This window comes from Gossypium hirsutum, chromosome A11 (genome assembly GCF_007990345.1).
Source record: "Gossypium hirsutum isolate 1008001.06 chromosome A11, Gossypium_hirsutum_v2.1, whole genome shotgun sequence".
NCBI classification, from domain to species: domain Eukaryota; kingdom Viridiplantae; phylum Streptophyta; class Magnoliopsida; order Malvales; family Malvaceae; genus Gossypium; species Gossypium hirsutum.
Window position 1 is genome coordinate 5,825,760 of NC_053434.1, and position 14,062 is coordinate 5,839,821.

Consider the following 14,062-nt stretch of genomic DNA (forward strand, 5'->3'; position numbering starts at 1 on the left):
AAATCAATACTTTAGTTTTCGAAGTTTTCTTTCAATTTCTTCTTCCTTTTCGCTTTTGATTAAAAAAAGAAAAAAAATGCATTGTTTAAGTCAATTGTCCAACCCAGCATAACTCATCAAATAAAGCTATAAATCAAACTTCATACTTTATATTAGTAACGAGTGTTTGACCGAATTGATTCGACTGAAATAATTTTGAGTTGATGAGGTTCATTTCATCATCCTAAGTTAATTTAAAATTCTTTCAAATTAAGTCTAGTTGAATCAAATTAGAGGTGATCATGGGCCGGGTCGGACCGGGTTTGGGCCGGGCCTATACAAGTTTTTAAGCTCGTCTACTAGGCCTGGCCCGGCCCGGCCTAAAATATGAGCCTAAAATTTTGCCCAAGCCCGGCCCGGCCTAGCCCATATTAATTTTTTTTCATTTCATTAAATAAAAAAATTTAAAAATATAATAAATCAAATATATTTAAAAACATAAAAACAAATATTAAAACAAATAAAAATAATACTAAAACAATTCTTAAAATAATACACAAATTAATAATATAATAAAAATGGTTATATTAAAAATTTTAAATAATTAAAAATAAAATAAAAATATATATTAATATATAATTCGGGCTGGGGCCGGGCCAAAAAATCTTACCCAAGGCCCGGCCCGTTTTCTAAACGGGCCTCGATTTTTTGCCCAAGCCCATTTTTCGGGCCTATATTTTTATCCAAACCCTCCTATTTTTCAGGCGGGCCTTCGGGCCGGGCCGGGCCGCCCAACCCATGATCAGCTCTAAATCAAATGAAATTTTTCGAGTTAAATTAAAAAATGTTTAACATGTTAAATATTGTTACAATATAACTAATTGTATGTTAGAGTATATAAATTTGAAAACATATATTTTTGAAAACTATTTCAAAGCAAAATAAGAGAAAAAATACTTTAATATGATAAACTTGAATCGTAAGTAAATATGTATTTACAAAAATATGTGATTTGAATTATTTAAACAGTAAAATTTAATTCAACTCGAACTCAAATTTTGAATTATTTATTCGAGTTTATTCGAAAAAACTGAATAACTTGATTCGATTAACTCAGAATTAAAAAATTTCAAATTAAATCGAATTTTACTATTTTTATTTTTTATTTATTAAATAGTGAATTAAGCTTGATATAGATAAAGGAAGTGTGTAATTGGGAGTTGGGCAGAAATGATGGATATTATCATTAGAGCTACGCTAGGAGGCTTCAATTCAAAGCATCAACAACACACGTTAGTGGGACAATATGATTTCACGTTAACAGTAATGGAGGGAAAATATTGAAAAACTCGGGATAAAATCAAACAATTAAATCCCTCACACAGGCCCAACTACGTCAATCAACAATACAGCTTTGTTGGGCCTGTTTTCTTTTAACTACAAAACCAAACCGTTATTTAGATATATTAAAATCAAATAAAAGTATAATGAAAAAATCATTAATTAAATAATTAGCCTTTGAGTCATCACAATTTGAGAGAGAGCATGGGTGGTTACATAGGAATTCATCATTGATTTTTTTTATGTCAACTTTACAACAACCCCTACCACTGTAATTGTATCCATTATTTTCGCTTTAAAATTATTGTTTACATTAAAAATAGATTAGTGTTCCGATTCAAATAAAGAGAATAAATCACTTGAAACTAGGGTTAAACAGGGAATTGAGAACAGGGAAAGTCAGTCTGCTTGATTTATTAGATCATAAATTAATACTTTGGCCCAAATCCATTATATAAGGCTCGGAAAGAATGGCCCAGTGGAAAACTCAAAACCTACCCTAAGACAATGAAGAAAACAAAATTTAAGGGTGTAAAAAAAAAAAAAACCTGTGTTTTTTGTCACTCATTTGACTGCTTGAACTTTCATAATGTATTAGAAAGACCTTTAAATTTTTTTAAAAAAGCAATTAAGCTCCTGTTTTTATTTTTGCACTAAATTGGGTACTTGAACTTTTAAAATATATTAAAAAGGCCCTCAAACTTTTTCAGAAAAGCAATTAAGCTCTCTTTTTTTTTTTGCACTCAATTGGATACTTGAACCACACCTAATAATTTTCAATTAAATTCACCACATGTTACAACCATAGCGTGATATATGGCAAAAAATGATAAAAAAATCACTAAAAGTTATAAAAATAATTAAATTTTAATAAAAATATTTAAATTTTATTAAAAATTAGAAGAGAAAATTATAAAAATTGTTTAAAAATTATAAAATTTTATAAAAATCTTAAAAAAAAATTTATAATATATATAGAAATATAGAAAAAAATTATAAAATTTTATAAAGTCGTAAGAAAATTATAAAAAATGTAAAGAAATATAAAATTCGTAAAAAAATATCGTACTAAAAGAAGCATTTTATAATTTCTCTACAACTTTTATTAATTTTTATTTTTACCATTTTTCGCCACATGTCATACTATGTTGCGACACATAATGGCTTTAACAGGAAAAAAACTAGAGGTCATTAACTTTAACGGTCAATGATTAAAGTTAATGGTTAAAGGGTCTTTTTGATACATTTTATAATTTTTTTTATGATTTTTATAAAAAATTATAATTTTTTATAATTTTTTACGATTTTTATTTTTAAAATTTTTATATTGTTTTATTAAAATTTAATAATTTTTATAACTTTTATTTATTTTTACTTTTTATATTTTTTTCACATGTCACGCCGTGTTTGTGACACGAGTGACTTTAACTGAAAAAAATTAGAGGCAGCTAACTTTAATGTTCAACTATTAAAGTTAATGATTAAATAGTCTTTTTAATGCATTTATAATTTAAGTACCTAATTGAGTATAAAAAATAATCAGAAGCTTGATTGCTTTTTTTAAAATGGTTAAGGGCCTTTTTGATACATTTTAAAGGTTTAAGTACCTAATTGATTAAAAAAATAATTTATTATTATTTTTAATTTGAAAACTTTTTATACGTTAAAAAGAAAAACTAGAATTCTTAAACGTATAATAGTAATGTCTTAATTTGGGTTTGATAGATAATGTTAAATGTTTTAAATTTTTTTAAATTCAATTTCAAATGTATAATTGATATTAAGGTTATTATTTATTTGTATTTATTGTTTTCCATATCTTCATAAGCCTTTTTAGTTGGCACATATCAATCTGGCCATAAATGTTGTGATCACCACTACCTTCCCCTGTTTCAACCCATGGTTGCAAACAATCACAATTTTTTTTTTTCTTGAAAGATATTAGTGGGAAATCCGAATACATTTATTGCGCGTGAAGGCATTTTCTGGAAACAACAATGCCTTTACAAACACTTCAAAAGGTCATGGTAGTGATACCAGAATAAATATTTAGAGAGATTGGATAAAATTTTAATTTTTTATAGTTTATATTTTTATAATTTATAAATAATTAAATTAATTTTTTATAATTTTAAGAGGTTAAAGTATAATTTTATCTTTACTAATTTATAATTTTTAAAAAATTTTAAAGATCAAAAGAATAAACTTACATTATAAGAGGGATAGGGGCTCATTGTTAACCCCTTAGCTTCGCCCCTAGATACAAATCCGATTACTTAATCTTGATTAAACGAATTTAATATTTTTTATATAAAAAAATTATATTACATATTTAGAAAATAAAATTAAGTTACGGATTACTTAACTAAACTAACTTTAGTTAAAAAAAAAGGACTTAAATTTTTTATCTTCCTCCTATGGCAATATTAGTTTACCTAGAAACTGACAAGGCAAAAAGTGTTTTTTTCTTTTCGCATTACTTTTATGTAATTAGATAGATTATGTTTTAAATTTTTTTTTTTAAAAGTCATCCTAATGATACAACTCGATTACTCCAATTATTAAAAATAATCTCCATAAAAAATACCTGATTTTTTTCAAACTCATCTAAACATTAATAAATAAATTTTGTCTATATTTTATATTAACCTAATAATAAATTTAATATGCGGGATAGAACATTTTGTTTCAAATTAAATTTCATACGATTGCATATTTAATTTTAATATTTTTCCTGGATTTATGATTGGTGAATTGTTTTAGATTAAGATTAAATTATATATTTTTTAAATGTTGAAGGCGTAATTTTATTATTTTTGAATAGAATAAAATGTAATATCTTACATTTTAGGGCCCCTCACCCCACCAACAATATTGTCTTTTTCCCTTTCTAGAAAAAAGGTTGTGGTCTACAAGAATAAATGCATGACCTGAGACACTTTTAAGCTTAAACATTTCTGTACAGCATTAGTCAATAAAATCGAAACAGATGAATTTTTTTGTAGGGTGAAGTTAATCTTTCCTTTTTATTTGAGGTCAGGAAGGTATTTATAAGGAAAAGTAATCTCTAACATGGGACTCATTCATTGAGTTTATGTGCAATTGTAGGGTCACGAGTATCATTTTAAAGTATTATTAGATTTAATCTAAATGATTTATATGAATGAATTACTATATATGACAGATTAATGGGCCTTTTTAAGGGATCTTCTCAATATATTTCTTACAATTTATATGAACTTGAAGATATGATGGTTGAGCAAAAACCTAATATTTAGGCTTCTTAAGCCAAACAAGAAGAGAGTATGTCGTCATAACTAGAATAAAGGTGTGAAGATGCACCTTTTCAACCAATATCCTTATGTTAACAATTCGTTCTAATTAGATGAGAAAGTTCCATATTTTAAATATTATGTTTTTATTATTAACTTATATGGATTAAAACACAAACTATAAATCTTCTAAAAGTTATATATTTATATTAATTTATTTTTACGTTTTCAATCATAAAATTTCTAAAATATTACAAAATTTTGTAATAAAATTTTAAAACATAAATATAATATATTTTAATTAGTACTAACAACTTAGGCATTTTACTCTATATACAAACTATTGATCCGATTAATAGGTACCTATAAATATCAAATATTATTTTAAAATTTTTATATTTAATATAATTAATATTTATTTTATAAGTATAAAGTTAAAATTCATTAATTAAAAATTTTCAAAAGTTAATTGGGACACGCAACAGAAACGTGACACTTCAACATGGGTAGTAGCTAAAGTTGAGTGAGACACGCAAGTTGCATCTGATAAATAAAAAATAAAAAAAGACACGCAACTTACCGTGACTCCTCGTGTACGTGGCTGACCGTTAGATGGGAAATTTCAACTAAGGCGATTCGTGACAAAGTATTAAGCTCTACTGACGCTTAGTATAATTAATTGTTTATGCGGAACCACTCCTTAATTTATTCAACCTTCAAGGAACTATGCATAAGCAAAACAAAAAGGGTTTAATTCTGTAGCCAGTCCTTGATCTTTTATAAAGTTTGAAATTTAGTTTTCTTATTTAGAAGGTTGTAAATTTTATTGGGTTAAAATAAGTTTCTAATCCTTATACTCTTCATGTATTTGAAAATTAGCCACTCTATTTTTATGTCTAAGAATTTAGTCTATTTACTTTTCATATTTCAATTTTCAGGTCTAATTATTATTATTGTTAAAATTCTTCTATTAAATTTGTTAATATGATATTTTGAAATAAAAGAATTACTTGTTAATTATGACTTGTGTAGAAAAATAATATGTTGTAATAAATAGTATAGGGACTTAAAGCACATTTTAACCATTTAATTATTGCACTTGTACATCCAATTTGTTGTTACAAAATGCACGTGAAAACTTTATAATTCTCATTGTGGAATTAAATATTATTATTAGCTAATGTTGAAAAATGGATTGGTGGTTAGCCATTAAATCACCAATTTAATCAGTTAAATTATCGATTAAAAAAACATTACGGATTGAATGACAAATCTTATTATAAAGTCAAACAAATTTTATAACAATGTATAAATATGTATGTATTTGAAAATAATTTTTTTAAAATTAATAATATATTTTAAACAAAAGCTGCTTTGAGTCCTCAAATTTATGTGCTTTTTTTTTCTAATTTTTTTTTCTTTCCTTACAATTTTTTAGCCATACCAAACAATAAATGAGAAGATATTTTCTTTAAAAAATGATTTCATCTTCATCTATTTTTCCATCTTACCATCTAAAGCCAAATTATATAAAATAAATAAATTAAATTATTAATTTTAATTTGTGTAAATATGTTTTAATATAAATAAAAATTTTAATTAACACTATTATTAGTCTAACAATAAAAAAATATATGGATTCGAGCACATTTAAACACATATTATTCTTTGATTTGAAATTTTAAAATTATAATAAATAGTAATAATTACATACAAAAATATTTGATTTTGATTCATTTTCAAATTTCCTTGTGTGGAATTAAATAAATCTTGAACTAGCAAATGATGAACAAAAAACTAAAAGAAGCGTTAGTGAAATCTTTTTACTTAAATATTATCGTCAACCAAAATAAAATTAGGCTGAAACCTTAAAAGAGGTTATGCGGTTGTAGTTATATGAACAGAGTTCTCCAATAAAACGCAAGTTACTTTTATTCCAATACCCAAAGTTAATTTCTTTTCCTTTTCATGACAATTATTTATTCCTTCTCCCATGCCAATACAACAATGACAATACACTCATTTATGGCCATATCAAATATGCACCAATTTTTAATTGCTAAAATATATTTTTATTTTTATTTATAAGTTTTTCTATAGCTTTTTCTTTTCTCTGAATTATATATTATGGTGGGTTTAGGATTTTATTTTATTTACTATATATAAAACCTGATTATATAGTTTTAATTAATTTATCTATATATAATATTTTATATTTATTTCATCAATTTATTTGTAAAATATTCAAAGTGATTAAGATTAATACATTGTTTTAACTCTCTTGATTGTTCCTTTAAATGTGTGAATATTGAGTATTAACCTTTTAATGGTATATTATCAAATAAGATTTTTTTTTTTGAGAAATGAGCTAATCATAGTATGGGAGAATGGATTTAGAGAGTTGGTTTAATGCGTTATTATTGGAGACTCTCTTAGCTAGGGGTGTTGCTAATAGTAAGACGGTAGAGTTACATCTTATCCATCAATTACTTTATCGAAATTGAAAAGTCCAAATTCGCCATATTCTTAGGTCCCAAAATGAAGTTGCCAATCATATTATCAAGATCACTAGTTTTAGTTATGCCAGCTTATGGTTGTTTGAAGACCCTTCTATTTCAATTCAGGGATTAGTGCATGCTAATCGTGCTCATACACCTAATGTCCTTTAGCTTATGGTTGTTTGAAGACCCTCTCATTTCAATTCAGGGATTAGTGCATGCTAATCGTGCTCATACACCTAATGTCCTTTAATAGTGTTTTTCTAACTTTGTAATTGTTTTTATGCTGCTATTTACTACCGAAAAAAGTAACTTATTATTTATCAAAGATAAGCTACTAAATCACTTTTATTCTATTTAAAAGTCTAAATAAATTTCTTAATATTTAACAAATATTAAGTATAGTGGTAAGATGGATTACATTTTCAAAAGAGAATATAAATTCAAACTTTAAAGACGATATTGTTGAAAAAACAACCCTAAACTATAATCATGAACCGTACAATAGACATATAGTAGTACAATCTAAATTGCTTTAAATAAGAAAATATTTATTTTAAAAATGAAAATTTATTTACTTTATATTCAGTTAAACATTTTTTTGGTTATTAAAGTACTTTTATTAATAGAGGCATTTTCTTTTGTCTAGTTTAGAATAATACAGCGATTTGTCTATAAGAAAAATTATTGAGAAATATTTTTTTTAATTTCTTTCTTCAATTATCTGTATATTTCTCCACACTTTTTTCATAATAAATAATAACAATAATTTAGTTAAAACCAAAAATTGACATAAAGAACAATACTTAGAGAAAATAATAAATATATCAAATTCGTGAACTCACGTACTCTCAAACTTTGTATGAAAATTTCGCTACGCTTTGAATTGATTGCGTTGAAAAATTCAACACAATTTTTAATGCAATTAAATCACATTTTTTAAATGGTCAAATGTTTGATAAATTTCAACCCTAAATTTAATGTTAACAAAAACTTCAAAATCAACAAAAGTTTGATTTAACCCCAAAATCTTTTCGACATGTATTTAAATTTTTTATTATAATGAAATTTTATGGAATTTTTAAAATTACCGATTGAAATAAAAAGAGAGAAAATTTAATATTAATCCATCATTGATTATGTCCGGTAGGGTTTGTTTTAAAAAATATGAATCTACATTTTAATTAATTCAACTAATTTCAATATTAAAATAGAAGAAAAATTGGTTTCCAGATAAAAATAATATATTCAATAATTGATCTAACATTTTTCAGGTCACCAATATAATTTCTTAATTTTTGACATGACTTTGATCAAACGGTTATAATCTCCTCATTTATATCTTTAATAACAACTATTAATTTAAAAAAAATCTCATGAGATATTATTATAATAAAATCTCACCTTAGAAATTATAGTAAATTAATAACTGAACATATATAATTACTAATCTCGAACTAATTATTATAAAATTTGAATTGTGAAATTTCAAAAGCTAAATTATCATAATTTTGATTTAAAGGGGAAAAATAATTGACCTAATAAAAATAAAAAGAATTGGAAGAAAAATCAAATGAACATACAAACTTGATTGAAATGTCAAATAAGCATAAATGTGTTTGAAAAATTATGTAAAAAATTTAAAATATAAAACAAATTTTTTTTATCAAAACCACCGCAATTAAATTTATTAACTAGATCTAAATTCTATTGTAATTTTTAAAAGTTTATTTTTATGATGTAATAAATATTATTTTAAAATTATTTTTATATTTTGATAAATTTTTAAAAAATTATACACACATGATAAAAATAATGGGATTTGAATCTAAAACATTAAATTATCAATATTTATTTCTTCCATGTACTATATGAAATATGAGTTGTCTCAATTCCCCACTTGATTGAAGCTGTGAAATATGCAATATGTTAGTACGATCCAACCTTAAATTTTATGTTATACTAAGGTGACGTTGTTAATATGAGAATATTTTTTTTTTCTATAAACAACAAATGTCTTCTCAATCATATTTCGAAGCCTCAAAAATCTAAAATTAAATAATTCACGAGCTGTTTATAGTGTTATTGTATAATATTGTTCTCTCAAATGATATCATACCCTATGATATTGCGTAAGAAAACCTTTTTTATTTGCATACTTAGTATCAACCTTGAAATATTTGAGTTCACAAACCAAATAGGTTATAACTTTAATTATAAAAACACATATAAACTTAATTTGCAAAAAGACTTATATTAGGTTAAATCCCTTTTATGAGATGTAAGTTAAGTAAAAAATAATATAATTTTTTTATAAAAAATGTTTTATAAATTGTCTAAAATCTTCATAACGCTTATTGTAAATAATATAATTTTGTTCATAATCTTAGAAATTTATTTTTTTATAAATAAGTTATAAATATTCTTTATGAATAGATATATTATTTTTACAACACATAGCAATGGTACATAAATAAGTTACGTTTGTATTTAGCCATAATTTTTTTTATAAATAAAAATATTATAACACTTATATAACAAAAAAAATAGTTACCTGTATTTGAGTATTTTTTAAATTATAACACTTATATAAATAATTCTTTTTTTAAAATTATATTTGAGTATAATTACCTGTATAATTACTTTGATTTTTACACTCTCTCCCCAAAATCAAAAAATATAATTAGGGTGTTCTAATTTCACCCAATTTGTTGTGACCCATAATTACAATAGTTACCTAAATATATTATTTTTATGTAATTATAAATAATTATATTTAAATCCTTGAGTTTGTAAACAATTTAGTGAATGGATGGATTGATTTCAATTGCAATAGATGGACGTGGGAGAAGCTATAAAAGCATAGTAATGCAATCTCAATTTAATATGTTTTTATGTTAAAAAGGAATAAAAATAATTAGAAAAAGGCATTTCAAACAAATAATAGACATCGGTTTTAATAAATGAATAACTTAGGGTTAGTTTAGATGGACGGTGTGTTTATCTACGATTAATATAAAAATAACGGTGATAGTGAGATTAAATATTATAGTGTAAGACAATAAATAAGCTAAACACACCGTATCGCATCAAACCACACCCCATTGTCCATCCAGACCCACCCTTAATCAGTTTAACTAAGAGATGTCAAATCAAATCTTATTTTTTATCCACATATCAAATCAAATCTTAGCCATTAATTAGAAAAATAATTTTGTCAAGATTTTAATTAGCGACACGATTATGCAGATTTGAAACAAAATTTAGATTACTAATTGGTTGTAATGAAATTAATAAATAGTTTTAGGGTACTAAATCTGTACATAAATTGAAAAATTTTAACCCTTCAATTGAAATCTTGTCATCTGACTCGTTTATTTATTTTTTAAATTTTAAAATATAATTTAAAAATATATGAAAAAATTTCAAACCAGTTAAAAATTTCTCCCCTAAATTATCATATCATTATCAATAATTAAGTAAACGTGTTGTAAATCATTATGTGTTACGGTAGTAATAGATTACTCCATTTTATTAGCTATTAGAAATTCAATTATAACTGGTTTAAATATCTATATATATATAATTATTCAGTACATTCTAAGTAAAATTATTTAACTATGCATGTTTTGTCAAAATGGTCCTAATTTCTCAGTTATGGTCTTGCATATAAACATGCCATGGTCTAGCCATGGTCTAATCATTATTTTATTCGTCAATTTGTCATTTGCCACAGAACGAATGTACTCAATTCTGCGTTCCACTCGTTTTGAACATTTATTTCAATTTCATAATTCAACGATAATTTTATTTCAACATTAGATATGAATAAATACATAATAACATTCACCAATATAATAAATAAATCTTAAAGTTTAACCATATAAACTTACATGGGGTAGATTTGTTGAATTTGTAGTAGTTTGAGACTATTCTTCTAATTTCCTTTTTTCTCGTTGATCTACAAATTATTGATCTAAAATGTAAAGTTATTCATTAATTAGCACATATTTCAATTCTAATTCAATTAGACCATGGCATGTTTATATTAAGACCATTGCTGGACTATGGCATTAATGTAAATGATGAATTGACAGATAAAACCATAACTGGGTTATGACACTATGGACCATGGCAATGATTAAATATAAGACCATAGCTGGGCTATGGCATTCTGATGATAAGACTATAACTGGGTTATGACACTATGAATGTAAGATCATGGCAGGACCATAGCAATACATGTGTAAGACCATAGTTGGACTATGGCATAAAGAATATGATATACTCACATCTGTAAGTCGTTCCTTGATTCAGTAAGAATTGACAAAAGACTTATGTGAATGAATTGAAAAATATATTGATTAATAATGTTATTGATCTGATGGAAGTATGTTCATTGATTTATGTTGTGCTTGACAGGGAGAATGTATGATTTATTTACAATTTAGTTTATTATATTAAGTTCGGTAAGATCAATGTTAACCTAATAAAATTGCTAAGCTTCATTAAGCTTACATGTGTTGTTTAAATATTCTTTGTAGATTTTCAATAAGTTCAGAGGATCAGATCAACACATCGGGTCACACTATCCAAATTGCTCCGGTAGATTTTTGTTGTACATTTTATGGTTTATATGACATGTATAGGGTTGGTGTGGAAAAATAATTAAATTTGAAGCATGGTTGTGAATGACACACACACACACACACACACACACATATATATATGTTAGTATGCATGTATTTAGTAATAGATTTTAGTAAATCAATGAATAAAGTTATTTTGGTAAGTTTAGGTTATTGAGTTTGTGATGTTATATTATGTTTAAAAACATAATTTTTGGCTTGTGTTGATTGTTTGATTGGGGCTATTTGATGTATTGAAATATTGTATGTAGGTTGATGTCAAAAACGGTGAGAAAAGTGGCCTTAAAATGACATATTTTCGTCCACACGGGTAGAGACACGGGCGTGTAGTCTGGCCGTGTGTTCTGTGCACCTTAAAATTTCAAAATAGAATGCCCAGGTTTTTACACACAGCCTAGCACACAAACGTGTGGCTTGGCCGCGTGACCCAAGTTAGTAGCTACCCTAATTTGAACACGGACTGGGATATGATCGTGTGCCTCACATCTAATGCCCATACGGCCTAAGGCAAGGGAGTGTCACCAGGCTGTGTGAGCCATACGGGCTTGTATTTTGGGCCTCGAGGGCCTATCTAAGGAACAATATGAGTATAATATGAGTGATTCTTGATCTGTATAATAAAGATGATGAAATATTCTCAAATCAGTTTGTAAAATGTAGTAATGCTCCGTAACTCTATTCCGGCAATGGATAAGGATTAGGGGTGTTACAAACTCTTGATTTCTCTCTTTAAAAAAAACTCTTTTTTTTTTAAAAATTAATTTCTATAATTCTGCTACTAGTGCCATTTCATTGGTTATCTTGATTTCATTTAGAATAACAACATCATTTTTGGTCGTTTCTTTATCAAGGTTTTGACGTGGCATTGGGTTACGTCGAGACTTCTGTTCAACGAGCATCCATGGCCCAAAGGCCTTCGTCGGCTCCGCTACCTTGTTCTTCTCCGATGAGGCTATCGTTGCCACATCCGTACCTATCTCAATGTCATTTGCTACGCCAGAACTAGGACATAAATTCTACAAATGGTCGAACTTGCCATAGGAGAAACATACTGATGGAAGTGATTCAAACACGACCCTCTGAACCATATCGTTGACTAGGATCTGAGAGACCAAGGGCTTTCCCAAGTCAATACACACTACCATCTAGGCAAATTTCCCTCTTATCACCCTTATTCGTTTGAAAATCCAGTTTAGTAACTTTACCTATCAAACTTCTGATTTCCTCCAAGATACGCTGTTTATGAAGATAACCAGATAGACCAGGTAGCTGAACCCAAACCATAATGTTGCTGGGAAAGGCTTGAAGGGGTTAAATTTTGGAGTCCATAGTTGTTTCGTGAGATACTACCCAAGAACGATCCTATAAGATAATTACATGTAAAAAATAATAAAATGAATAAATAATACATCAAATTGAAAAATAACTCTTAATTTAAAGAAAAAAAAGATTTAACTCAATAGAAAAACCTCTCAGTAAATAAACGTATAAAAGATTGAGACATTTTGAAAAAGAAAGAAAGATTGAAACCTTAACTTTATTCATTAAATATATTAGAAAACACAAATTAAAAAAAGAAGAAGCAAAATTTGATAGCAAAAAAAGACTAAAAAATACAATTAGGATCATTTTGATAAAACATACAAACATTAATGATCAAATTTATCATTAAACCTTAAAAAAAAAAAAAAACATCCAGTGAGACTCAAACTATATTTATCCTATCGTTCCATTTTGTAATTCCGCCGTTCCCCCCTTCTTTAAAGCTTCATAAGTTTATTTCTCTTTATTTATTTATTTATTTATCAATTTCCACCATTTATCATTTGATTGATGACACCTGTCTATTCCCACCTCGCATGTGAATACAATAATAATGCATAACAAGTCAAAAAAATTAACAACTCGTATTTCTTTCTATAAACAACCATATATGATATGTTCAATATTAAATTTCATATATACCATATTTAGCTTTATTACCTTATTAATTTTACCATCTCTTAAAAAAAATACCATCACAAGTTAATTAATAATTATCACACTGAGGGAATGAAATTACTATTAAAATCATATTTACAAAAAATAAAGAAATATACTATTTATGAATAACCTCTTCTTAGACAAAAATAATAAAAAGACAAAATGTCTTAATATTGGTATTTATTAGTTTAATTAAAAATTATTTTAAAGTAATATTTCCAATGGAAATGATTTCGAATTGATTTGTAAATTATAATTATATTTTTTAATTACTGATATAAAATTGATTATTATCGGCTATAATTGACAGGGCAGGGCGGAAATTGTTAAAAAATATAAA